The 27,679-nt window shown below is 55.9% G+C and overlaps 1 long non-coding RNA gene across 4 annotated transcripts in view; it reads right to left on the minus strand.

The window, feature by feature from the left end:
- LOC138822442 (uncharacterized) overlaps positions 1-23,643 on the minus strand; it is a 77,289-nt gene extending 53,646 nt beyond the window's left edge. For 2 of the 4 annotated variants that reach the window (XR_011370459.1, XR_011370456.1), the window contains exon 1: positions 14,912-14,995. This is a non-coding gene — a long non-coding RNA (uncharacterized lncRNA). Of the gene's footprint in view, positions 1-14,911; positions 14,996-22,338; positions 22,432-23,537 lie in introns of those variants that run through there. The other 2 variants (XR_011370458.1, XR_011370457.1) reach the window with 2 other exon arrangements.
- Positions 23,644-27,679: the final 4,036 nt, after the last annotated feature.

Consider the following 27,679-nt stretch of genomic DNA (forward strand, 5'->3'; position numbering starts at 1 on the left):
ACAGAGCCGGGGCAGATAGCCTTTGGGTCAGGAAGTCACACTGTCAGGCCCCACTGGTACTCCTGACAGATTGGGCCAATACGGTGACCTCATGGTGGGAGACAGACACCAGCACCAGGCAGGCACAGCCACAGAAGGAAGAAGAAAGGTGGAGACAAAGCGTGGAGCCACCAGGCCACACCTTAACCTGTGAGGGCTCCTAGAGTCCTGGGTCATTATAGCATGGCTATAATGACCCAGAAGTGATACTCTAGCCAGGCTGGGAGGGGACCCAGTTAACTATGGCCCATGCATCCTCTAACAAGGGTCCCTAAGGCACAAACTGCCAGGTGTAAGGCAGGGAAGGAGCAGCAACACACAGCGTGTGGTGATGGTGGCACCGACCCCCAGCCCCCAACTTCCAGACATGCCTGCAGCGCACCGCCAGCTCAGAGCGCAGCTGCCGCCCAGAGTGTGAAACCCACAGCTGGCCACGTCGCAGGGCTCTACGGCTCCCAGACATGCGAGGAGGTGGGTCCGACTGGCCCCATCTTACAGATGGGCAAAGCTGAGGCTCGGGTCTGAGACGGCACCCATCCCACACACAAGGTCAGCCTCTGTCTTGGGCCTCTTTTTACACCAAGGAGAAGGGAAGAGGACAGAAGGGAGGGAGGGGGAGGGGGAGCAAAGCGGGAAAACACTAGGGCGCCCCTCAGCATTTAAGAACGTCTCCCAGCCGCCCAGGAGAACACCAGCCCGGCACCACCCCAAGCAGCCCCCTGGGCCAAAAGCCTTCACTCTTTCCATACCCCAAAGCAGCCCCGGGGCTTCTCAGGAGACGGCTGGAACAGAGCACCCTTGTGAGAAGCTGTCATGACAGACAGCTGCAAGGTTTGCCCTTGACCTTGTGACCCGGCTGCTGCCCCTCCAGGGGGGAAGGGCACAGCTGGGATGGTTTGGCTTGGGTACCCCTGAAGCACGGGGTGGGGGTGGGGGGGAGGCTCCCCTTCCCGTCCCAGGCCGCAGAAGCACCTGCCTCACAGGGCATGTGGTCCCCCCAGGGCTGGCGTCCAGGCCATCGCTTGGGTTAGCAAGTCGGGGTTCCGCTGGTCTGACTCACCCTCGTTCCTGGAACTGTCTGAAGGCGGGAGAGGATGCTGTGGGTAAACTCCAACTGTATCATCTGGGCTGGGGCCGGTAGCAGATGGTCCTTATAAAAAAAAATAATACTTCCACGCGGGCTTAAAATAGCACAGCACGCACCAGCAGCTGAATGGGGAAATGCAGGCACTGGTGGTTCACGTGGGAGTGGGCACCGCAGGCTGGAGGTGGGGAACTAGAGCCCAGGCACCAGCTGGAGTGAGGCCTGAGAGGCAGAGGCAAAGCCTTGGCACCCAGCCTCCACTTGGCGGGGGGGATACAGCGAACCCCACGATCCTGAAGTCTCAGGACCTTCCCTGTCACCACAGTGAGCCTGGCAGAGTCACTGCCCTGAGACACAGCCGGGAGGGAGGCAGAGGCTGCCACCGCCACCAGCCTCCCACAGGAAGCCGGGAAAGCCTCTTCACCCCCAGCCAGAGGTGGGGTACCACATAGCACCAGCTATTACTTTAGGATCTGGGTTGACCTGCTGGGACCTGGAGAAGGTGAGAGCCCGGCCTGGGGCCACTGGAATCTGCCCGGACTCTCCGAGCTGCCCCCTCTTGGAGCAGGTCATTGCCTCTCTGTACCTCAGTTTCCCTATCCGTAACATGAAGTGGACACAGCAACCTGGCAATACGAGTGCCCTGTGAAGCGGGGGCACAAGAGCCCACAGCCGTCCCTCCCCACGTGAATCTCTTTGTCCTTCAGCTCCAGGGAGAATCTGAGCTCAGCGCTATCCCTCTGGCAGCCTGCTGTGTGCACCTGCAAGGAAGGACCTAGAAGCTGCTGCACCTGCAGGTAGGAAGGCCCGCCCAGTGAAACGCAGATGCACAGGCCCGGTGGGCACACCTGACTCCCTCCTGTAGCCCAGACCCCCGGGGCCGGGGCCACCATGGCCTGTGAGAGCTGGACCTTGCCAACACCGGGCAGAGGTAAGGAAGCTGAAGGGAACCTGGAGGCCTGACGTCACTCATCCGGGACAGCAGGCCCACCTCCAGCGGAGACTTCCACTGACCTTGCCCTGTGTTCTTTGAACTTCAGCAGTGGGGTGAGCTCCTGGGGAGCAGGCTCTGATTTGTAACCAGTGCCCGTTCCCAGGGTGTGCATGCCAGTTTCATCGCTGAAAGCGGGGTCGGGAAGGGAGCACAGTCCACCGCTGTGAGCACCAAGGTCGTGCAAGGTGAACAGACTGCCCTTCACACAGAGGCCTGCTGCTGGTCAGCTGCTGGTCAGGAGACAGCTTAGCAGGGGCTGGGACTAAACTGGAAGGCAGCAGAGCCCTAGGAGGGTGGGGCAAAGGGTGGGGGTTAAGATACTCCACTCTGTTTACTAGCTGTGTGGTCTCCATTAAGTTACAGGACGACTCTGAGCCTCATGGGTAGAGAGGATGACAGTAGTACCTGGCGTAGCAGTGGAGTTCATCTTTCTTTCTTTTCTTTTCAGCACCTGGGATTGGATCCAGGGCTTTGCACGTGCCAGGCAAGCACTCCCTCACTGGACTTATTTTCCAACTTCCTTGTTTTCACTTTGGTTTGAATCCAGGTTCCACTAGTTCCCGCCCTCCACCCCCCCACCACCCACCCCCCCACCCCCGCCCCAGGCCTGCCTTGAATTTGTAATCCTCCTGCCTCCGTCTTCCCAGTAGTTAGGGTTGTAGGCATTTATTACCATGCTGGACCAAGATGATTCCTCTTGTCACCCAGATTGAACTGAGAGATGACTAGATTAGTGAAACACACTTCCTCCCTCCCCACCTTCTCTCTCTTTCACTCTCTCTCCCACCACCTTCCAGAAACAGCAGAACCAATTATGGGACCAAAACCTCTGAAATCATGAGCCCAAATGAATTTCAAGGGCAAAGAACTTGTCTGCATTTTGTCTGTGCCCTAAGACTTTGTGGGCGAGGGGGAGGGAGGCTGAGTTTAAAGGAATTAGCTTGGCAGAGGATATTTCAAAGCAGGCTACCTTTTCAGCTACGGTATGATTATTGTTGGTTGCTTTTAGCTGAGTTTGCAATGAGCACTGTAAGAGCAGAGCAGAAGGATTTATTTGAAAAACCTGCAGTTTACGTTCAGACAATAGGAAAGATTCGTTGGTTGCTTCCCAGGACTTAGCTAGATTCTGCCCATCCCAAGCTCAAGGATGTAAAGATTTTAACGTATTTTAAAGGCTCTATTTTGAGAAGAGACCTCCAGGGTGCCCTCCTCCCCTAGGCCACTGAGGCATGTGTTTTCAACACAGCAGCCATGGTTCAAGAAGGCCCAGATACTCCTCGAGCAGGAGCAGACCCTGGTTTCCACCGCATTATGTTGGTTTTGCAGGCATGCAGAATGATGAATTGCAGGGTCCAAGAGGCTTCCACCCAGATTTCAAAGGAAGGCCTGGGAGGCCATTCAGCGTCTGGCAGGATCGGGGTCCCCGCAGGCAGCCTCTGAGAGGGCACCGCAAGAAGCTGCAAGGCTGAACCTGAGATTGCAGCCGAGACCCAAGGGTGTTGGCAAACACACAACCGCTGCTGAAGAAAGCTATAGGCAGGAGCAGAGCCAGCCCGAGAGGACCGCCAAGCGGGCAGCAGCTGAGAAGGCCACCAGAGCAAGCTCCTACTGCAACGCCATGTGCCCCAGTTGCTGAACACAGCTCTGTGGGGTTGAATGTCTGTTCTGGAGGATGGCTAAGTGTAGTTGCCAACTTGATTGGACTAGAGGTGCCCAGGAGATCAGTAAAGCCCCTCTAGGAGCCAGCGAGGCTCCACTAAGGTGGTTAGATCACCTTGGGAGGAGCACCGCCTAGGCTGGGGGCCAAGATAGAATAAAAGAGAATGAGGAGACGCCAGCATGCCCTCTCTCTCTGCGCCCTGGCCTGCTCCAGTCTGGCATGCCCTCCCTACCAGGATAGACTGAAATCTCGATGGCTAGGAGCCAAAAGAAATCATTCCTCATTTCTGGTGGTTTATATCAGGGGTTCTGTCGCCACAACCAAAAACTAAGTAAGTTAACTGACACAGTAATCATTTCATGGCAGCAATGAATGCCTTTGTTGTGTATAAGAATGTGAACACAGCTAGCGGAGTGTTGGAAACGCTCCCTCCCAGACGTGATTTCCCTAAGAATCCTCCAACTACTTCATCTTCCTCCTCTTCATCTCCCTCCTCTCACACACCTCGTCACAGGGCAGCTGACGGGCCCCATTCCCTCTCCACCCATCCGTCAAGCTGGCTCCTACCAAGCCACCAAGCCACCAAGGACCCAGAGAGATTCCATCCCCAGGCCAGTCCACACCGCGCCTGGCACCCCAGCAGCCTCGGGCTCGGCTCCAACTTTCACTTCCAGGTCTGAGTCCCCAGGTCTGTGACAGCTGGGTCCCCTGCCTCTCCTTCCGCCTCTCTCTCCTCTATGTGTCTGTTAGGGGACTATCACCCTTTATCCAGCTAGCAACTGTACCGTAGCTTCTCTTGCCAGACTCCCTGGGTCAGTGAGGCCACGGCCTCCAGGGCCATGGCCACCAAACTTTCCCGCCCTGTGCCTCTAGCCCCAGGCGCCTACTGTCTGCCCAGCACCTCCAGCTCACCTTCTCCTAACCTGAGCCCATGGGGCCTCCCACGGTGTCCTGTCTCCACGCCTGTAAGTTCCAGAGTGGCCCCATCCTCCCATTACTATTGTGTCCTTCCTCCCGCCTCCCCAGAACCTGCCCCATCCCACGTCTCCCACCCGTGCCCGGCCAATCCATGCCTCTGGTCCTGTGCCCCTCCTCCAAGCGAAGCCCCATCTCAGAGGCCCCGAGTACGGCCTACACCCCTTCTCTGCACCTCCACCTGCACCTGTCTGCCCTCCCCATCCCTCCAGAAGACCCTTCCAGTTCTCAGATGCCCCACGCCTCTTAGGGCACTCCTCTACTCCCATTTCATGTTCAGCCCTCACATACGCCATCGCCATCCCGAAAGTTCCATTCATCCTCTCCCCTCCCCTGACCCATGGCAGGTCTTGTGTGGTTGCCCCAAGCTGCTGGGACCTGCCTTCACAGCAGGTGATGTCATTTATAACAAGTCACTTATTTGTGTGGCCAATTAATCAGCCTCTAGCCCTCTCACCAGACCTGTGATTCTGAACGTCGCAGTTGACTGACACGTAGCCCTGGAGTCTGTAACCTCTGACATGTAACCCATTTGAGTCATGCAACCCTGCCGTGAGCCGCCCTCCTTGAACGGCAAGGTCCCCCTCCCCGCCTCAAATGCCAGACACTCCCAGACATTGTGGCATGCACATGAGGCCCTCAGTCCCTGCCACGTGCTCTCCCCGGGAGTCTGGACACCTCCACAGATGTGGCATGCACGTGAGGCCCTCAGTCCCTGCCACGTGCTCTCCCCGGGAGTCTGGACACCTCCGAAGATGCCTGCTGCCTTGGATGCTGGGAGCTACGGACACAGGACCTCCATTCAGGTTTACTCAATCCTCAGTATCCTGTAGAGTTCTGGCATGTAGTAGATGCTCAGGAAATTATGCTGGATGGATGGATGTGCTGAACAAGCTGCCCCACCACCATGAGAAGGGCTACAGGGACCTTGTAGTTGGACTCCGGAAGCCATCTTGAACTCTCAAGATGGGGCATCTGTCCATAACTCAGTCAGATAAGACCCAAAGCCAGCAGCACTGTGGCCTCACTTTCCTCCGGAATCTTAGGGCACAGGGCATGACCAGGGGAGGAGCAGCGGCTGGCGCCTCTCTCGTGGTCAGCATCTCCGCTCTGTCCACTTGCTGCCAGCCTGCCCGTGAGCCACGCCCGGTGAGAAGCAAGCCCAGCCGGCACCACACATCTGGCTCAGGGCTCCCGAATTCCAGCCTCAAAACCTTTGCTCTTGCCAGGTGCCGGCGGCTCCTGCCTGTCGTCCTAGCTACTCAGGAGGCTGAGATCTGAGGATTGAAGTGTGAAGCCAGCCTAAGCAGGAAAGTCCTTGAGACTCTTATCCCCAGTGAACCACCAAAAAGCCAGAAGCAGAGCTGTCGCTCAAGGGGTAAAGTACTAGCGTTGAGCAAAATAAGGCCAGGAACAGTGCCCAGGCCCTGAGTTCAAACCCCAGGATCGGCACCAAACAACAACAACAACACAAAAACCACACTTCCTCCGGTTTTCAGCTCTCTCTGCCTGGCACACTGCTGTGCCTTTTTCCATATCCGCTGCTGCTGGTGGAGACCGAGTTCTCGGCCACGTGGCCCTCTCCTTGGGAAGCCCACATGGACGCAGCCTTCCTCCAGCAAAAGCCACTGGGGGGGGGGGGGGCAGAGGTCAGCCATCGTGTGGTCTGTCACAGAAGCCACGTCTCATTGTTTCCCGTGGTCCTCCACAGGCCCACCACAGCCAGGGGAGGGCAGGACAGGAAGACAAGGGGCCACTGTTCAGGGGCCGCTGACCACTCCAGCCTCAGGAAGAGACAGAAGCCCACAGATGCTAGGCAGACACCCAGCTTCTTTACCTGGAGTCTCTAGAGGCCCAAGGATCCCACTGTGTTCTTAAGAACACAGTAAGAAGTAACCTTGGTCACAGTGACCTTGAAGAAGGCTGAACTTGCCTTCCAGCCTGTGCCAGTTCCCACAGACTGAGTGCTGAGGACGATGCACAGGCCTGAGAGGACCCCGCGTAGGTGACCTGCGCTGGCTTCAGGCTGGCAGCCTGGCCCCGTCCCCCGCCCCTCCACCCCCTCTCCAGAGCACTGGGTCCATCCCCCACTCCCCAGCAGATCCATCTTTCCTTTCCCTCTTGTCACTCATAATGAAGACCTGCCCAGGGGTTTCCACCCTGAGGTCCCGGCCGAGGCCTCACAGGCTCCTTCTGGGAGCCTGGGTCCAGACATTCAAGTCACTGCTCAGACCCCGTCCCTGGTGCCCGTCCCCCAAGCCCAGCACCCAGACTGGTGTCCGGTACTCCAGACTGTCTTCCTGTGGCCCACACTGTCCCTTCACTCCACATGCCCTCTGCCTCCCTGTGTTCCACCTGTCCTGCTTTTCCCTTCTCCTGCCCTCGCCTGGATCTGGTGACCTTCAAGGTCACGCTCGGGCCCTGCATATTCTGTAAACTCCCCTAGACTCCTCCGGCGCTCCACTGCTGGACGTGGTGAGGGACAGCTGTTCTCTCCAAGGTCATTTAAATCCCAGACCTCCTGTGCCAGCAGACAGCCCGGGAGAAGCGATCTGAGCACCCTCCTGTGCACGCCTGTCCTCATGAGCTAGGTACTGGTCTGGGTCATCCAGAACTTAGCCTTCCAGGCCCCCCCTCCCATGGAAAGATTCCCATCATCCTTCCCTCTGGACACCTGCTTCTATGCGGTCCGCGCCTGGCCACGCAGCCTTCTGCAGGCCCTGAAACTCCTTCTCCCCAGCCTCTCCTCCCTCACCCCTCACAGCAACACACACACAGCCTTGCGCCGGTGATCTGCAGCTGTCAACTCTGCACGGTGGGTGCAGAGAACAATAACGCAGCCATGGTGTGCAACGGAGTACTCCTCTCCACACCTGGAGGGGCAGCGGCGAGAAATCAAACACCCAAGTACAAGGGCGCAGCTTGAGCAGACCCGCTGCGGGGCTCTGTCGGCCTGCTCAGCACCACCTGCCATCCGTGTCAGCCTGGAGCACAAGTCCCTCTGGAGAGCATCCTGTTTCCCCGTGGCTTTAGGTGGTACCCATGCTAGTCACCATGGAGCTTCCGAGTTAGCTACTGGGTGAGTTTCTTTACACACACCTTTCAGAAATAGGTTCTGCTGCTCACACGGCAGGTGGCTTTAAAATAGTGTGCCATCCCAGACTCTTAAAATGACAGACTTTTACTTCTCAAAATGAGAGAAGCCAGGTGCCAGTGGCTCACACTTGTAATCCTAGTGACTCAGGAGGCTGAGCTCTGAGGATGGTGATTCAAAGCCAGCTCAGGCAGGAAAATCTGTGAAACTCTGATCTCCGATTCACTACCAAAATGCCAGAAATGGAGCTGTGGCTCAAAGTGGTAGGGCACTGGCCTTGAGCAAAATAAGCTCAAGGACAGTACCCAGGCTCTGAGTTCAAGTCCCAGGACTAGCAGAACACACACATATATGTGTAGATATATAGACATATATCTATGAAGAAAGAAGGAACAAAAAGGAAGTAAACTCTGACATCAATAAGAAAATATGGGGAGGAGTAACACATAACTGAAGTTAAGTTTCATGCAAACTTCATGGTATCTACAAAGAAAAAAATAGCCAAGAAAAAGATAAGTGGGAAACAATTGCCGAGGATATCACCTCAAATAAACAAATGAATCAGATCACAAGGTGAACAGCCTCTCCTTCCCTCTTAGTGCCACCGGGATTCTGAAGGGGACAGAAGATACATCCAGGGGAGGGGCTTCAATGGGACTTCCAGAGGCCCTCTACCACCCGGGTGCATCTCCCTGTCTGCCAGCTGGAATCTGGGGCCAGATGATCAAGAGTGGCGCTGCCCTGGGGCCTCGCTCAGAGAGGCGGTGTTCTTGGTGGTGCAGCAGGAATTCAGCAGACATAGCTCAGATAGGCGGGTGACAACAGGACTAATGCAGGAAAAGGAAGTCCACAGGACAGCCCAAAGCTTGGAGGGGCCCCGTCTAAAACCATCAGGACTCCCATCCAGCCTGATGCACAGCCAGGCAGGCCGGGGCTGGCAGGGACACCCAGGTACCTTCTTCAGGATAAAAATCTCACCCATGTTAACACAAGTCCTCTCAACTGCCGCCTTCAAGGGTGAAGTCACCCCTGGAAATCAGCCACGCACAGTGTGGGAGCCTTAAATGAGCACCGCAGGGAGAGTGCGTGTGGCTGAAATTACAGGCAGCCAGAAATGCTGCCACATCACAGGGGTAGTGACCAAGGAAATGTGCTCAGGAGACATTACTCAGTGAAAAAGAAATGGCCTCAGAGTCACACAGAGAGTTCGCCCAATTTTGGCCAAAGGAAAGAAATCAAGGGTAGAAATGTATGTATAGGTATAAAATGAAGACGTTAATACTAGAAGAAAGATGTGCATTGCTAGCACGCTTGATCCCCCCCCCTCATTTTCCAAGTTGAGTGCTATGAATGTGTATCCATTTTCTGGAACAAAAGAAATGTCTTGGGTTTGCCTCTCAGACCCCAGTTCTCACCGCACTGAGTCAAAGCTCTAGTGCAGAGCTTTTGTGCGGTCAGGTAGGGCTGGGAGGCCTGGCAGCCCCACAGGTGCACTCTCTCTGGGGAGAGAGCGGAGGCTGCTGCAGGTGCACCCTCTTCCCACTTTCTGGGCCTTCTTGTCACCTGGGGAAGCGAGTGCCAATGTGAGGAGGGTGAGAAATCTGCCCCCCAGATCCCCACACATCTAAGTGACCCCTGCAGGACTGGAGACCACAGCACTGGATGCCTCTGGTCCTACCAAGTTCCAGACACTCTATCGCAGAGTTTGGCTGTTTGGTGTGTGTGTGTGTGTGTGTGTGTGTGTGTGTGTGTGTGTGTGTGTGTGTGTGTGTGTGTGTGTGTGTGTGTGTGTGTGTGTGTGTGTGTGTGTGTGTGTGTGTGTGTGTGTGTGTGTGTGTGTGTGTGTGTGTGTGTGTGTGTGTGTGTGTGTGTGTGTGTGTGTGTGTGTGTGTGTGTGTGTATTGTGCTCTATCACTTTGAGCCACAGCACCATTTCTGGCTCTTGGGTAGCTAACTAGAGATAAGATTCTCACAGATTTTCCTCCCCAAGCTGGCTTTGAACCACAATCCACAGATCTCAGCTTCCTGAATAGCTAAGACTGCAGGTGTGAACCACTGTGCCAGCAGCCACATTAATTTCATACTAGAGTCTCCTCTGTGTTTTCACAGTACTTCCAGGAGCTCACGTGGACATGTGCAGCCCTTTCAGAACATTCGGGACACACCCTCCTCGCTTCCTGCTCCTTGTAGTCCTGACCATTCTGCTTGCTACACATGACCTCCAGTGTACCGTACCCTGCAGACATGTCATGAAGATTCACCCTAGGAAATAAAGTCCTGGCTAGCCACAGATTCGTCTCCTAGCCTGGGTTTCTACATCTTCAGTTCTTTGTTTTAGTTCTTTTTAAGCAGTTGTACAAAGGGGTTTCAATACAACCTGTCAGTTTATGAGTTCAGTGCATCTTGATCAACATTGCCCCTTGCCTCCTCCTCCCCACCTCTCCAGCCCCACTAGCTCCTCAGTACACACACATATGTACATTGAATATTATGATTGCATTCTCCTACCCTTCCGTTCTCTGCTTGTCTGCCTCTCCCCTCAGCCCCCCTCCCAATAATACATGTTCCAGCTTCCTAGTATTTGTTTTGTTGGTAAGTTAGCTGTTCAAAGGACAGGACTCCTCCCCTGCATATACCTTACTTTAGACAATGTGTGTACGTATGCACGTGACTCTCCTATGTTCACATATATATTTATCATTTAGATTTAACTCCCACACTTGCGAGAAAGAGTGTCCTTTGTCTCTCGGAGCTTGACTTACTTCACTTAGCATAATATTTCCATATCCATCCATTTCCTTGCAAATGACATATCATTTTTCCTGATAGATGAGTAAAATTCACACACATATGCATGTGTGTGTGTCACGATTTTCAGCCATTGAAGGGCATCTGGGCACTTGTGTGCTTAGAAGATATTCTCAATGAAAGAGCATAACTTGGCCATGGTAAACAGCGTAGCAGCGACCATGGGGCTGCAGATGTCCCGAGCTGTGTATAAAGAGGGCTCTGAATGCACAGAATAGCTTCCCCATCTCGCCCAACCACCCAATGCACAAAATAAAATCAGTTTCAGAGGCACAAGCCCCAAAGGAGGAAGAGCCGTCACTAAAAATTCCCGGAGGACACTTTCCTTCGTGGCCATAAATTGCAGGTGAGCCATCTTACCGAGAGCACTGGTTGCTCTGAGAGCCGACCTGTCACCATGACAACCTCACAGCCGCCATACCTCAGAGACAGAAAGCACCTCTGAGGAGAAATCTACTTACTAACACATCACATAAACTTCTGCACTTCTCTCAGAAACCTAGGCCTCAGTATCCTGCAGAACAATCTAGAAGACCATGCCACAGTCAAAAGTGGCCCCTGCCTCACCGAGGTCTCTAGGTATGAGTCGGGGGCTGAGCCAACTGTTCTCAAAAATAACCGCTCCTGCTGGAGTGCTCTGGCTGGCTGCCCCACCCCTCGGGGTGGCACGGGCAGCGGCTGCTGGCCCCACTGGGGCAAGCAAATCCCAGAAGTTGCCTATAGCGGCCCAGAGGAGAGGGCTTGGCTGGCTCAGGAAAGACGTCCAACCTTCACGCTTGCTCAGATCATCTCGAGCAGGAAGCACAGTGGCCACTGCCATCATTTCCTCTCGAATCCCACAGGGAAGTTTTTGTCCTTGCAGGGCTGAGCCTGAGGGGAGCAGGACCACCCGCAGACCTTGTTGAAGGTCTGAGCTGGATGCCAGTGATACTGGCCCTCCGTCCCACCTGCAGAAGGACAAGATGCCTCTGCACAGAAGAAAAGATGTGGGGTTCCTACCGCCAGCCCAGTGCTGCAGGCCACACGTTAGTGCCGCCTGTTGCCAAGGGAAGCCTGGAGACAGAAGGACGTCAGTGGCTCAACCTTCAGACTTCAGCACTGTGACCCTCCCAGACCCTACGCTCCTTGCCGGTAGAAATCTCTTCTCCATTCCTGATTCCACCATGCCTGGCCTAGTGCTAAATTCCCAATAAACATGATGGATAGGAAGGAAGGTGAGGATGGGAGGAAAGGCAGAGGAAAAGCTTTTTTTTTTGGGGGGGGGGGCAGTTGTAGGACTGGAACTTAGGGCCTGAGCCCTGTCCCTGAATCTGTTTGCTCAAGGCTGTTGCTCTACCACTTTGAGCAATAGTTCCACTTCTAGTTTTCTGGTGGTTATATGAAGATACGTCTTACGGACTTTCCTGCCTGGGCTGCCTTTTGAACTGTGAGCCTCAGATCTCAGCCTCTTGCATAGCTAGGATTACAAGCATGAGCTACCAGCGCCTGGCTAAGAGTTTAATTGTAAAAGAATAAAATCTTGCAAGAGGGAGGACTGAAATAGGATTTATGCTTATAAAATTATATCTTAATTTTGTCTAAATGGACACAAAATAGAGACTACATGCCAGCTGACAGAAAGGAAAAACTCAGGCTTGAGGCTATATGCATTTCTGTAAACACACAGGCTTTAGAACCCCACTTTGCCTATCATAACCTTCTAGAACCAAAGACTCTTATGGATAACTGAAATATATTGTTTTCAGTGTGTGATGGTTAATTCTATGTGGGGCCATAATCTCCAGATACGTGATCCAACATTTTCTGTATTATTTCTGGATAAGATTTATATTTGAACCAGTAGAGTCAGAGTGAACAGATTACCATGAAAACAAAGTAGGCCTTATAAAGACACTGAAGACTTAGATAGAACAGACCACCTCTAGATCCACCATGCCTTTGGATCCAGGACTCTGGGCTTGAGTTTCAGCTCTGGTCTCTCTCCATCCCATAGGCCCATCCTACAGATTCGAATGTGCCAGGATATCCCTCCATGATGAACACATGCACACCACACACACACACACACACACACACACACACACACACACACACACACACACACACACACACACACACACACACACACACACACACACACACACACTGTTCCTATTGCTCTATCCTCTAGAGAATACTGGTTGACACAGGGGGAAAGGAACCACACTTTGTGGCAGATGACGAACATGGCATAAGCCACGATTTACTACAACACTGAATCTGAGCAGAAACTGCACTATGAAAAGTGCACCTACAGCATACAGAGTATGGTGGTGCCCACCTGTAATCCCAGCATTTGGAAGAGGAAACATGAGGATTGCTAGTTTGAGGCCAGCCTGGGCTAACCAGTGAGTTCAAGACCAGCCTGCGTTTCATGTCAAGATGTTATCTCATAAGACCAAGGGCTGGAGATGTAGCTCAGTGGGAAAGCACTTGCCTAGCACGCGCAAGGCCTTGAGTTCGAACCCCAGCACCACCAAAATAATAAGAATAAATAGAAAGTAAGTACATCTACCAGGTATCCACCTGAAGACCCTGAATAAGAACTTCTCCAGGATCCATGTTTAACGCTGCCCCTCAGTCTCAATGAGCCAAACATTTGAGACAGGAGGAAGAGGAAGGTAAAAAGACACAGAAGGGAGGGAGGGAGGGATTGCTTGTCGGGGCCCAAACCCCCACCAGGCAGTCTTTGGGAACGCATCATAGGTCCGGTGGTCTAGCCACCGCCCCAACCCAGGGCTGTGCCTTCGACGGTATCTCTTACCCATGAGCCTCTGCAGCCGCAGGCCAGCCAGGCTGCCTCAGAGCTGCTGGGCAGCATTGCCTGCCAGCCCAACCCCTCTCCCCACTGACCCCGCCTGCTCCCCACTGACCCCGCCTGCTCCCCACTGACCCCGCCTGCTCCCCACTGACCCCGCCTGCTCCCCACTGACCCCGCCTGCTCCCCACTGACCCCGCCTGCTCCCCACTGACCCCGCCTGCTCCCCACTGACCCCGCCTGCTCCCCACTGCCCGGTCCTCGCCAAGGGTCACCTGGGCCCACCTCCCTCCGTCACCGCCACCCTGCCACCTGTCTGTTCAGTGTCATGAGGCTGAGGGCGCAGCTCTGCGAGCTCCCCGTGAATGAGGACAGGACCGTGAGCTGCCAGCTCTAGCTGTGTCCCTGTGAATGGGGGAGTCACCGCTCGATCCCGTGTGACCACGCTGGCAACAGCAGCCAAACCCCAAACTCGCAGGAGGCCATGAGGAGAGGGGGCAGAGGAGGGATGGGCTCTGAAGAAGGTCGCCCCTGAGAGAACCACGCTGGCCAGCCGCGCACCAAACAGAAAACCCCACTCCGCCCCGGCGCATCCTGAAGGAGTTATTTAGGGGACTGGGCACCCAGACTTCACGGCACTAACGAGGCAGCCGCCGGCACACAGCGGCTCACAGACTCCCCTTTGGCTTTGTTTAATAATTATTACCTAGCCAGTCATCCTAGCTACTCAGGAGGCTGAGGTCTAAGGGTCTTGGTTCAAAGCCAGAAAAGTTCATGAGACTCTTATCTCCAATTAACTACCAAAAGGCCAGAAGTAGATCTATGTCTTGAATGAAAAAGCTAGGGAAGAGTGCTCAGGCTCTGAGTTCAAGGCCCAATACCAACAGAGAGAGAGAGAGAGAGAGAGAGAGAGAGAGAGAGAGAGAGAGAGAGAGAGAGAGAGAGAGAGAGAGAGAGAGAGAGAGAGACTGCATTTAAATGGCTCCAAAGAAAATTGAAAGTCACCAAGCAAAGAAAGGCAGTGGGGAGAGCACCAGCTGTGACAGTCCCCAGACGTGGCCGCAGTGACCACAGATCTCAGGTGCAGCTTCCTGCAGGGCCCCACCCCCAGAAGCCTGTGTCCGGGCCACACAGGAGCCGCCCTCCACCCCGCAGGGACGCAGGCTTCTGTGGCCACAGCTGATTTGTTTTCCTCTCACAACACGGGGAGCTCCATTCACTTCTAAACTGATCCGTTCCACGGAGCATGCACACTGCCTGCGGGATGGACCCCAGCATGGGGAAGGGCAGCCTGCATGCAGGACCGCCCTGCCGTGTGGACAATCTACACCCAGAGCCACCAACCCACCCACCGAGGAGCCCAAACATACCTGTGGTTGCTTCCTCCCTCCCCCCACGCCCTTTCAGTCCCCTGTGGCTCATGGGAGACACCGTCCCCTCCTCAAGTCCGGGTTGCTCACCTTAGAACTGAGTTGGGCCCTGATGTCCTGGGCATGAGGACCTCAGGCCAGGTACAGAGTTCCCCGCGGCTTTGTGGCCGGCCGGGGACTTGGCTTGGTGTGAGCCGCAGGTGCATTAGACCCTGGCAGTCTTCAGGAAGCCGGCCAGGTGCACCCTGCCCGTGACCCAGGATGAGACCACACAGGGCCTGCTCACAAGGGCATGTCATTACACCAATCAAGCATGGTTTGGGCAGCCGCCACTTCTACAGACATTCCAGGCTTTCTGCAGAGGAGGGACAAGATGGCTCCCAGCCCAGCCCCCCCCCCCCCAGCCCACCGAGCAGCCAGAAGCCCCTTTGGAAATCAGAACCACTGGCAGTGAAGAGAGGGCCTGGAAAGCTGAGCTGTTCCTGCCTTTGTGAAATTTCCTTCGTGTACTATTCTTCTCATGTTCCCTGTTTTCTCCCAGCATGGGGCCTCCGTGCGATCCCTTCGCTTTTCCACTCAAGGCTAGCACTCTACCACTTGAACCAGAGCTCCACTTCCAGCTTTTTGGTGGTTAATTGCAGATCAGCACCTGGCAGACATCCCTGCCTGGGCTGGCAGTGAACTGGGATCTTCCGCCAGCAGTCTCTGGAGTTGCTGGGATTACAGGCGTGAGCCACTGGCACCTGGCTTTCACTGCACTTTGAGTATATGCTAATTTGTCTATACTTTTTTTTACCCTCCTGAATCATTTGAAGTCCTTTCTCCCACAGGGAGGACACAAGGAAATATGCAGTGACCTGGCATGAACTGGCAGCCGTCCGGTTGTCACCTGACTGGAGGGCACTGGGGTCCACTGAACACATCTCTTAGGAGGCCGGCTGCATCCGTCTCTGCGTAGAAGCCAAGACTTTCCCAGAGAGCACAGACCCAATGAGGAGGCCAGTCCCTCTGCCCGGTCCCTCTGCCCGGTCCCCCGCCGGGTCCCGCCCAGGCCCAGCCCTGGCCCTGGTCCCTGTCTAGAAGGCTCGGGTGCAGCAAGCGGCCCCAGCCACCCAGCCCCTCGGCTGTCACCTCTGCGCACCGGCCTTCACCTCACACTTCCCCTCCCTGCTCCACCCCAGTCCCGGGCCCACTGGGAGCCCCTAAAACCTTTCACAGCCTCACCATGGCCTTCACAGGGCTGCGGTGGGGCCTGGGACAGGACTAAGTAAATGTTTGATGAGCAAACACCATCTCAATTCTTCCCTCCAGGACCTCACTCACCCAAACACACAGCCTGCGTCCAAACAAGGCCGGTGGACAACAGCAAGACTGCCACGGCGCCGCGTGGCGGCTGCCTGCCTGGCTACGCTTTTCCAGTGTCTGAGCCCAACTCCCACTGCCCCCCCCCCCACTGCCTCCTAACCAAAGCAGGACTCCTGCTGGGAGCAGGGGGCCTCTGGTCACAAAGACCACCTCCTCCAGGGAGCCTTCCATGGTCTCTGCCTATGCATTCAACCAACATTTCCCGAGAAACATCTATCATGGCTCAGGCACTTGGGTGAGTTGAGAACAAGCCAGATACAGGACCCCTTGGACTGCAGCCCTGCTAGGATCCAATCAGGACAGCCAGACCCACCTGGCGCCTGTGCCCACAGCCACTCCAGCATCCACAGACGGGCAGCAGGGGGCAGAGCCGGCTGACTGGGTGATTGAGGCTCTTCCTCGCACGCATGAACACCACGTGGATCTAGCTGGCTGCCCAGATCCCCCAAGCAGGTCCAAGGATGCTGAGGTCCCAGACGGCTGGGTGAGACCTCAGGCAGGCTCTGGGCAGTGGTAGCTGGCGAGGGAGAGGAGAAGGAGCAACACGAGCTCTGGAACCCAACATCTTGGCACACGTCTTCGCTTCTCCGTGTGCGTCCATTTCCACGTGGGCACGAACAACCATGACGCTTTCTGTTGGCAAGGGTGCCGCGCTGACTGAACAAGAGGCGCGTGCAGGCAGACTGCAAGGGCCTGCCTAAGTAGCTGCTGCTCATGTTTCAGCTGTCATGTACCAGAAACTTCCTAATCCTGTCCCTGTCCCCACGTTCAGATAAGACATTGGAAGTACCTCGGTTTCCCAAAGCCTCATGACCAAGGTCATGACCAAGGTTAAGACGAAGAGCCCTGTCTCTACTGTTGCCTTTGCTCTCAAAAATCTCAAGCCAGGCAGGGCGCTGATGGCTCATCCCTGTAATCCTCGCTACTCAGGAGGCTGAGATCTGAGGATCAGACGATGAACTTTGATCCTCATAGTTCAAAGCCAGCTTGGACAGGAAAGTCTGTGAGGCTCTTAGCGCCAATGAACCACCAGGAAACAGGAAGTAGAGCTGTAGCTCCAAGTGTTAGAGTGCTGGCCTTGAGCAAAAAGAGCTCAGGGGACCGCACCCAGGCCCTGAGTTCGAGCCCCATGAAGAACAACAACATCTCAAGCCAGCAGAAGCCGAGCCTCTCCCCAGCGGCCAGTAGCCAGCGGTCAGCGGCCAGCCAACCGGCACCCGCCTTGCCTTTCCCAGATGGGCCCGTCTGCAGAGACCCTCCTCCCTCCAGGTTTGTAGTGAAGGGAGGGCGGGAGGGGGCTGGAGAGAAAAGCCCCAGGTACTGTAAATGGAAACTCTAACCGACAGCCTGCACCTGGTGTCTTTGCTTCCTGTCCAGGGCCTGTGTGCACATGGCCTCACACGGGCTCACCCGGGCTCACTCAGGCTCCCAGGCATGGTTCCAGGGGGGGCCTGGAAGGAACGAGCCTCAGCCCCAGTGGCAGGAATCACGGGACAGCTGGCTGAAGCCTCAGAGCCACTCATGACCCGGCCTGATGGAACTGTGTAAACCTGTCCTGTGGGCGTCCTGGAAAAAGCCCGGGGCGGCCTTGATGTCAACTCTGAGCCAAGCTGGGCAGCCCGTTCTCACAGAGCCCTCCAGCCATCACCTGCGCTCCTGGGGGGAGCAGGGATGCTGCCCTGTGTAAGACCCTGTCTCCCCACAAGCTCCTAGGGGATCGAAGGAGACCAAGATCTGCCTGGCCTGGCTGCAAGCTGCAAGGTGGCACCTACAAAGCCCTCTCTGAATTCAGCCCCGGCTCCCACGGCCGGGACCCTGAGCATCTGCTTGCCCACCCCAAAAACACAGGTATTGCAAGGCAAGTTGTGCTCAGAGAGCCCCAGACCTTGTGCAAGGCCATGAGAAACTGGAAGGACAGGACTCAGAGCAGAGCAGGACTCAGCCCAAGGCTCTGGCGCTCGCTCTTCTCTCCTCCCTCTCCTCCTCCCTTCTCTCCTCCTCTCTCCCCTCTCTCCTCTCTTTCTCTCCCCTCTCTCCTCTCTCTGTCTCTGTCTCTGTCTGTCTCTGCATCTGTGTGCATGTCTCTCTGAGTCTCTGGGCCGTGTCACCAGCCACCAGCTGTCTCCTAGGGCAGAACACCGGGCACTGGCACTGGTAAACCCCAGGCACCCCAGAAGCCCGGTCCCTGGCCTTGAATTACAAGCAGAGGGGCGGGGGGGGGGTGGCACAGTGGTGTGCAGACGACCACCCACCACCATCTCAGCAGAGCTGACCCCAGCTGTTACAGAGAGCCAGCAACCGGCTGAGGAGAGGGGACCCGGCTGGCTGGGAACTTTGGTGGCCAGCCTTGCCACAGACACAGCCAGAAGGGCCACAGAAGACAAGACGGCTGCACGGGAGGCGCTGGGAGCCTGGGCATCAGATCACGCCCCTTTCTGAGGCTCAGACCCGGTGCTGGGCATAAAGCCTGTGCCAGTTTACTGGAGGCTGCATCCCTGCTGGCACGGGTGGCTGCGGGAACCTGGGCACGGGAAGGCCTGCGGGAGAGCCTGGGCCTCCCCGGCTCACTCTGAGCTCCATGGCGCCCCCACCAGGAAAGGCTGAGCAGCACGACTGAGTTATCCTTTGCCATTCCCCAAAATAGATTCCAGCCCTAGGGGCGTTCCGGGTCCCCCTGCTCCAGTGCAGCAGCCTGACTCACAACACCGCCCTCTCAACTGCTAGAGCCCTGGCCGGAGAGGCCTCTGTGAACCAGATAACCACACTGACAGCTCTTCCCAGCAAGAAAGTTCCAGAGGGGGGTAAAAAAAAAGGCAAATAAGGGCCAATTGTTGAGCAGGGGTCTCCACGGCTCATAAGAAACCGCCTCCAGTTCCATACACAGCGAAGCTCAGCCTTCTCCCACCCGAACCCTGAACTGTGTCCCCTCCTTTCCCCATCGTGGGGTCTGGCTAGGTCTCCCCAGCACAGCTCTTATCCCTGCAGCCCCTGCAGGCCAGGTTCTAGACACCAGGGAATTCCACAGACAAACTCCCGCAAGCGGTGCCAATCCACACAAAGGGCCAGGCCCGAGTGGCTCTGAAGCACCCCAACATTACCAGGCAGGATGCCAGGAGCTGCGCCCACGGAGCAGCAAGAACAAAACCAAAATGGAGCAGGCTATTTTTATCTGCCTGGAGATTTGTAGCTGAGGACCCCCCCCCCACCCCCATCCCAACACACGCATCCCGCTAAAGGATGTCCCAGGCTCTGAGCATGCACACTCACACACACACACACACACACACACACACACACACACACACACACACACACACGCACACACACACACCGTGAGCCCTTCATCCCCCCCCTCCCCAGCCCTCCCCAGGGAGTTAAGAAAGTAGATCAGGTCAGAGCAAAGCATTCTTCATCCTGCCATCTCCCCGGGAAAAAACTAATTAGTCGCCAAATATTCAGAATGGGTAATTGCTACCTGAACTAATAAGGGCAAACAGCCGGCAAGAAAACAGTGGTTTACCAGTTCTTCGCTCTCCTCACCCCAAGTTCCAGGCTCTGCCTGCGGTGGAAGGCAGAGCTCCTGCTGATACCAGCCAGAAAGGGGCCATGACAGCTGGGGGGCTGTCCCCCAAACCTGGGCCAGCCCCAGCCAGAGGCGGTAATTTCTGTCGCCTCTTGTATACACATGGGTACCTTTACTCAAATATGTGTGCACATATACACACACGTGTGCACACACAGCATATAGGGATGCACACACATGTATTTCTACTATATTATAGACACACGTGCTCACATACACTCAAATGTGTGTGCACACATCATATTCATATGCTCGTACATATGCATACTATATTATATACACACCACACACACAACCAGGACAAGACACCCAGAGAGAATTCATCAAACCAGGCTCCTCACGCAGGAGGGTTCCCCAAGCCGCCCGCAGCTGCTCTGGGGACACTGGGGAGAGCAAGGCAGCCGGATGAGGTGGAGGGAAGGGAGAGAAAGGAGAGGAAAGGTGAACCCAGACGGAGGGGGGGGTGGGCTGGAAGGAAGCCTGAGAAGGATCTGACCATGACTCTGACTCCGCCAGCACTTCCTGGGACCCGCGGACCCCAGGTCTCCCCCAAGATGGGACTCGCCCTCCCCAGCCCAATCACGACCTTGCTGTGTGATTCCAAACAGATGACCTTGCCAAACCTAGGTCTCCGCTGATAGAAAAATGTGATTCCACGTGATCATTCGAAGGTTCAAGTCTACGGTCACCACAGCCACACCCTGCCCCTCCGCCCCTCCGTGCCACCCCCTTTGCTGGCCTCGGCCGTAGTCAGGGTATACATCAGGAGGGGGAACGAAGCCGGGGACCATCTGCCCACCCCCCCCCCAGCACCGCAGCCTGTGAGCAGCCTCCGCCCGCCAGAGCTCCCTGGAGATGCCCCAACTGCCATGCACCTTGGCCCAAAGCAATCAGCCATGGAAACTGGGTCACCGCAGGCCACCAGGAACCTGGGGTCTCGTCCAACCATCTGCCCACGGGGTGTCGGCCTCCACGCAAAGCTGCGTGACAGAGGACTGGCTGGCATTAGTCCCAGACCGCGGTCCCAGCCGCTATCCGCTGGTGTGGAGTGATGCTCACGCCTGCACCACGGCGGCCTTGGCCCCCCTGGTGAGGGCGGGCTACCTCCCTGAAATGTCTTCTGCCCTCTGTCCCATGGAAACCTCCTCGGGCCTGTCCCAGACTTCTCAGCCTTGGGTTTTACAGCCATGGCTGTAATTGGGCTAATAGTCAGCTTGTACACATCCAACCCCGAGGTGGGGATTGTTTTATGCACATCGCACTCAAGGTTCATATTTGCAGAGAAACAAAGTCTGAAACACACTAAGTTCTCACTGTGGCCACCTCCAAGGGGCGATTTGGGGGAGACATTCTTAAACTTGCAGAATGCAATCTTTGAGAAATGAATAACCATGGGGAAAATCTTTCAAAATGAGGAGACCCCTCCAGCTCTTCTGGGGCCATTTTTGAGCTGCTACAGAACTGGCCGGGGGTCTCTCCACGGTCACCCACTGTGAGGGACAGACAGTGCACATGTGCCCCACAGGCCTGCCACTCCCAGCCAGCTGCCGGGGGGAGGGGAGGGAGGACCACATGGGTCTCCCCCAGGCTCCTGGCCGATGTTCCCTGACGGCTGAATTCCGCCTAGGCCTCAGTTTGTCTCCTTGAACATCAAACGGGAAGGACGTGAGCCCTGCAGCAGGTCCCAGAGGGCAGACGAGACAGAGCAGCGTGTGCAATTGCTCAACACCATCTGGCTGCCTCCTTCCTCAAATGTGGCCTGGACACTCTTCCCTCTCAGGGGGAAAAAGAAAACCCACACGGCTTCCTCCCTGTTTCCAGCCTCCCCACACAGCCTGCCTGTCCGGCCTACCCTGGGGCTACGAGCACCTAGAGGTGGCCAAGTACAGACCAGAGGCCATTCTCCCTGACCTACATCAGGGCTCCAGCCAAGACCAGCACAGTTCAGAATAATTGAGCATTTAAAAATCTCCTTTGTGATCAGTGGCGGAGCAATAAACAGATCAGCCAAGGGTTCTCAACTTTTTGTTCATTCGTTTTTCAAGAAAAACTCAGTAAAACTAGGAAGACAGAAGCACGGTCACTGCAGTCCCGCAGGCAAGACTTGTTTTGGTTTTTGTTTTCCAGTACTGGGGCTTGAACTCAGGGCCTGGGTGCTGCCCTTTAGCTTTTCCCCTCAAGGCTAGCTGTCTGCCAGTTGAACCACAGCTCTCCACCTCTGGCTTTTTGCTGGTTCCTTGGAGATAAGAGTCTCACAGACATGTCTGCTCCGGCTGGCTTTCAGCCTCAGTTCTCAGAGGTGAGGCTCCCGAGAAGCTAGGATTACAGGCGTGAGCCACCAGCTCTGAAGTAAACTGGACTTGTAAAGTAATCCCGGGGGTGTTTATGGAGTTCACTAGTTAGCGCCTCCATGTGTGTGCTCCTCCCCCATGGCTGTGGGGAGGGCCCATGGCGGGGACCAGGACACCCAGCCAGGCATGGCTGGGGACCATTCCACAGAGCTTATAGGGGTCGGTGTGCTGGCCTCCCAGCGGGGCTGCCAGGCCTGGACACCCCTCTGGACGCTCACCTGTCCTCCTGCCGGCGTTCCCAGGCCACCTAGGTACAGCACTTAGAATCTCAAGTGCCTACTCCAGAAACATCAAAGAGGGCATTTCCACTGCGCCCTTCACCCGGTGACCTGGAAAGTCCAGAGAGCTTGCAGGAAGTGACATGGGAAGTCCCGCCCCCAGAGAGCTTGCAGGATGTGACGTGAGAGGTTGGCTCTGACCAGTGTCTCACTGTCCCACCAAAACCTCCATGGCTCAAATTCTGTTTCTTGGGCAGGTGAGATGACTCTGCCATTGCAGCCAGGCAGCTAGGATGCCTGTACCAGGACTCACACGTGTGTGTGTGTGTGTGTGTGTGTGTGTGTGTGTGTGTGTGTGTGTCACTTGAACCACAACTCCACTTCCAGCTTTTTAGCTGAAAGGTAAGAGTCTCCTAGATTTTCCTGCCCAGGCTGGCTTTGAAACACCATCCTCAGATCTCAGCCTCCTGAGTAGCTGGGCTCACAGGCGTGCGCCACCGGCGCTGCTCACCCCGTCTCGCGGCTCGGGGAGCCCTCACACCTCCAGTCTGTGTGGAGCACTTGTAATTTTAGAACCGCGGCCATCGGTGGGGTAGCAGCACACCCTCCGAGTCCCCCAGCCCGGCCCCTGCCCAGGCGTGCGGATGGCAATATTTTTAGGCCCTATTCAAGTCACCCACCCTGGCTGCCAATGAAATATTAATTAAAGGTTACACTTTCAGCTTTCAGAAAAATAATTGCTCAAGATAGCAATTATATTTCCTGTGTAATAAAACCGCACCTTGCTGTGCAGAGGAATTAATAATTCTGAGCCTCTTGTTACAGGGCGCCATCAAAGCGGGAAGAGGAGGCGCGCCGGGAGGGAAGCGCAGACCCACACAGAAAAGTGGCGACTTCAAAGAGCAGCCGTCTACAGTCAGGGCTGGGGACGTTCCTCAAGGTCTTTAGCTCCTCAGGCTGGCTGAAAGAGTGGCCCAATTATAAATTATCCAGAGAGACAGAAATTAGAACAGGCCAGGCCACAGCCAGCCGCTGGCCGGCCTTGGCTCACCTGCACCTGTCCATCCACAGCCCCACCGATTCCTCCCAAGGAACTCAAAGCTCAGGACATCCAGCTGCGTTGAGTGTCAGCAGTTCACAGCTTTCCAGGCCATCCCTCAGACAGAAAGACAAGGACAAACAGCAATCAAAATAGCTACCTCCTAGCCAGGAACGGTGGCTCATGCATATAATCCGTAGCGACTCAGGAGGCAGAGATAGAAGGATTGCTAGCGGAGGCCAGCCCAGACCAAAGCACAAAAAGTTACCTACCTGGAAAACAAACACAAAAGGTGAATGGACAAGGGATAGCACGCTTGCCTAAGGTTGTGAGTTCAAGCCCCAGTACTGCATCTACAGCGAGGCCGCCCTGGAAGGCGGCACGGATAACACCACGGCTGGGGTCCTCTGGGAGGGCAGCGGGACCGGCAGAGGTCGGGCAGCGAGAGCAGCGTGGAGCCTGGGCCCCACGCTCCCTCACTCAGGCCCTCCACTGCTGTGCCTGAGCGCCCGGCTCCAGGAACTAACTGGAAGCCTGCGGAAGGGCCAGGCTGGGTTCTAGTAAATCTCGGAATTCCTTCCCAGGTCTGCTGAAGGGACTGACAGAGGGCACTGGGCGAGCGGACGGGCAGTAGGAGGGCCTCACACCCCGTGACCTCTCGCCCGATGTCACTTCTTTAAACAACGTCCACGTGCCTGGGCCGGGCCCCTCCATTGTACCCCACCCCACCCCGGCAAAGGGGCCCCAAAGCCGCCAGCTCTTCCTGGCTCCTAGTTCATCCAAGAACACCCCTCCCCTTGACATGCGTGAGCCCCAGAACCCAGACAGTGGAGCTGCCCAGGCCTCCTGGCTGCCAGCCTCCCCCGGCCTCCACCACAAAGCCTCTGCGGCTAGGCAAAGGCCCAGCAGCGGGGGTGCATTTGGGGTGCACACCAGTGCAGCCTTAGTCAGACAAAGGCCTGATTCCCAGAGCTCTTCAGGAGCCCCTTGGCTACCCCCACCCCAACATTACCCGTGAGAGGGGAAACGGCAGAAATAATGGCAGCCACACCACGTAGGGGCAGAGAGGTGCTAGCTGAGGAGGTCTCCTGGCACAGTGCCCTTCTGGGCCCCAGCCTGGCCTGCTGCAGACCCCCAGGCGGGAGCTAGAAAGTTCTGGCATGCTCTAGGTGCTGCCAAAGGTCCTGAGGTACTGAGATCCAGAGCAGCCTCCAGGCTTCCTGGGGAAAGCTGAGCACGCTGTGCCAAGGCTCTTCCTGCAGTTGTGCCAGGGATGTGAGGGCTGAGGGCAGGGGTGACACGCTGCCCATCCCCGCCCCAGGGCAGCGCCAGGGCCCTGCTCTGAGGACAGGCACAGCCCAGCAGCTCAGAAGACCGGGGAGCCTGGGCCAGGGCTGCCCAGGAGCAGGGCCTGGTGCCCTGGCCTTGCCACCCACCACAGCCGGGCGGTAAGAGGGAGTGGGGACACCCCGAGGACTGGAGATGGTCTCTGCGGTGTGTGAACCTCACCGTCCCGGCCCTAGGAGGAGAGAATCTGCTAAGGACCCCCAGGTAGGAGAAAGGCTGTGTCCAGCTGAGGAAAAGCTACTGTGTAGTCCAGCCGAGCCTGATGGGCGGGCCTCGTGCTCTGCACCTGCGCAGGCGAGGAGACAAGCACCACATAGGCCAGGCACCCCTTCCCTGAGCACTGGTGACCCCCTGTGCAAGCCAGGTGCTTAGGAGCTCACAAGGGACAAGTGCAGAGACGCTGTGACTACAGGACACTCTACCGGCAGCAACCAGCCCACATCACGACCCAGAGCCCAGGCAGAGGGGCCTGTGTGAGCTCAGGTATGGGCCAGGGGGCAAAGAAGGAAGACTGGGGTGGGGTGTCATCAGACACAGATCTCCACACAGCTAGGCACAGAGGACTCTGTGGGAATGTCTCACCGCACTCCAGGTCCCCAGGAACCAGACCCTTGGCTCACCCAGGACCCCCCCTGTGAGCAGCCACCCAGAAGAGGAAGTGGAGCTGAGAGTTCCAGTCTGGAGCCCTTGCTGAATTCCCCTGCCAGACACCAGAGGCAGAGAGGAACCTTGGCTCACCGGCCACCTGCACCAGCAACTCCAGCCGGACCACAAACACAGGGCATCTGAACGCCCAGAGCCAGCGCCTGAAGCAGGCTCCTCTTCTAGGCCCCAGATCCCTGCTAAAACTTCAGAGAGGTGGTGGAGCCCACACACACACCTGCTGCCCCTCCCTTCCCATAGCCTCTCCCCAGCCCCAGTTCATGCTCAAGACCCCACCCAGCCCACCTCCTCCACCGCCAGCCACCGCATGCTGTCCTGCCGCCTCCCCGTCCAGCTCCATCCGGGACAAACTGCAACTCCCCACACCCCCAAGTTCTCCTCACCTCAGAGCCCTGCCTCCCCACAATCAATGCACCATTGAAAAAGCCCCACTCACCAGGTGCCAAGGGCTCACACCTGGAATCCTAGTCACCCACAAGGCCGAGTACCTGATAATCACGTTCAAAGCCAGCCCAGGCAAACAACTCTGAGAGACTCTTCAATTCACCAACAAAAAGCCAGAAGAGGAGCTACAGCTCAAGTGGTAAAGCACCAGCCTTAAGCAAAAAACGCCAAGCAAGACTGGAAGGCCCCAAGGGGCCCTGACTTTGAAGTCCAAGTACAACAACAACAACAAACATGGCCTTTCTACTTTGCCTTGCAGCGCTAAGGATGGAACTTAGGGTCTTCAGATGCTAAGCAAATGCTCTACCACTGCCATGCACTCTGAAATCACCTCTTTTGGATTAAGCTCATATTGCTCCTGTTACTGCTGGGCCTAGAGAAAATCCTTCCCCCCTTCCACTCCTAGGCCTGGCCCAGCACCCAGCTACCCCCAATTTGTGCATGCTGCTAATCCCACTGGAAGAGGCTGACATGGCTTCAAGCAGGTCCCTGCAGGCATATCTATAATGCAATGTGCCAAGAAGCCAAGCACTGCACACTATAAACAAATTGTATCGTTTGTGAATTTATCCAGTAAAACTCTTTATAGAACAGTTTATAGGACTCAAGGCCTTACACTGGCTAGGCAAGCATTCTGCCGCTACCCACACCCACACTCAAAGGAAGTGTGTGTATTTTGCATGCTCGCATGCATGCATGCTCACACACGCATGCGCGTGCATACATACACACCACACACACACACACACACACACACACACACACACACACACACACACACACACGCTCAAGTTCTGTTATCAAGGCTTAAACTCAGGGCCTGGGCACTGGTCCTCAGAGTTCTTTCTGCTTAAGCCTGGTGCTCTACCACTTGAGCCATAGCTTCACTTCCAGCTTGTTTAGTGATACACTGTAGTTAAGAATCTCATGGACTTTCCTGGCTTTGAACCATGATCCTCACATTTCAGCCTCTCGAGTAGCTAGCATTACGGGCGTGAGCCATTGGTGCCCATCTCTAGAGGAGATTTTAAGGAGGTCATAGCAGCCCCATGCGCTAGAGTTTCTAGGTGAGGTCCGAGTCTGCAACGCTGCTGACAGCTGACCGCAGGGAGCGGCACGAGTGAACAGGACCAGGACGGGCTATCATATAAATAGACCTCAGACAGCATTTCATTTCTTCTTCATAATAACAACCCTATGAGACTAAAGGGTATTTTTTCATTTATTTTATGGGCCAGAGAAGTCATAGAAAAAAAAGCTAAGTGGCTTGAGTGGAAGTGTCTGGAGCAGGGGGCAAGCCCTGGGTGATGGCATGGGCGCTCCGACCCTGGCTTGGGAAATGAGAAGCCGGTGCGCCACAGGGCAGACTGAGCTCCTGCTGTGGCTCCTGGGACAGCAGCAATCACACCTGCAGGCAGGCAGGGGGTGGGCACCAGGGCCTACAGGTGGCACAAAGACATCCCGCCATCCTTGAGGACTGCGAATTTCCGGATCTGCCTGGGCCAGGGAGAGCCAGTGCTGGGGGCATGAGCTCCCTGGTGGCCAGAGTACTGAAAGGTGAGCTTCTCAGCAGCAGACACCTGAACTCATTACTGGCCCGAACGAAGATACACAGGACTGACTGACAGATCAGTGAGAGCCTGGGAAAGCTGGGGCCTTTTGCATTCGGTTTTAGGATCCCTTTTTTAATGCTGTTATTCAAACCACTAAAAATGTCTGAACTTTCCACTCCCAAGGTGACTGAAAGCAGCAGAGACACAGCCACGAGAGAACTCCAGCGCCTGACATCTGAGAAGTCGCCCTGCTCAGACAGAAGTAAAGGTCACCCTGCGGAGGGCACCCACAAAA

This window comes from Dipodomys merriami, unplaced genomic scaffold, assembly GCF_024711535.1.
Source record: "Dipodomys merriami isolate MVZ:Mamm:240054 unplaced genomic scaffold, mDipMer1.0.p SCAF_110, whole genome shotgun sequence".
Classification (NCBI taxonomy): Eukaryota; Metazoa; Chordata; class Mammalia; order Rodentia; family Heteromyidae; genus Dipodomys; species Dipodomys merriami.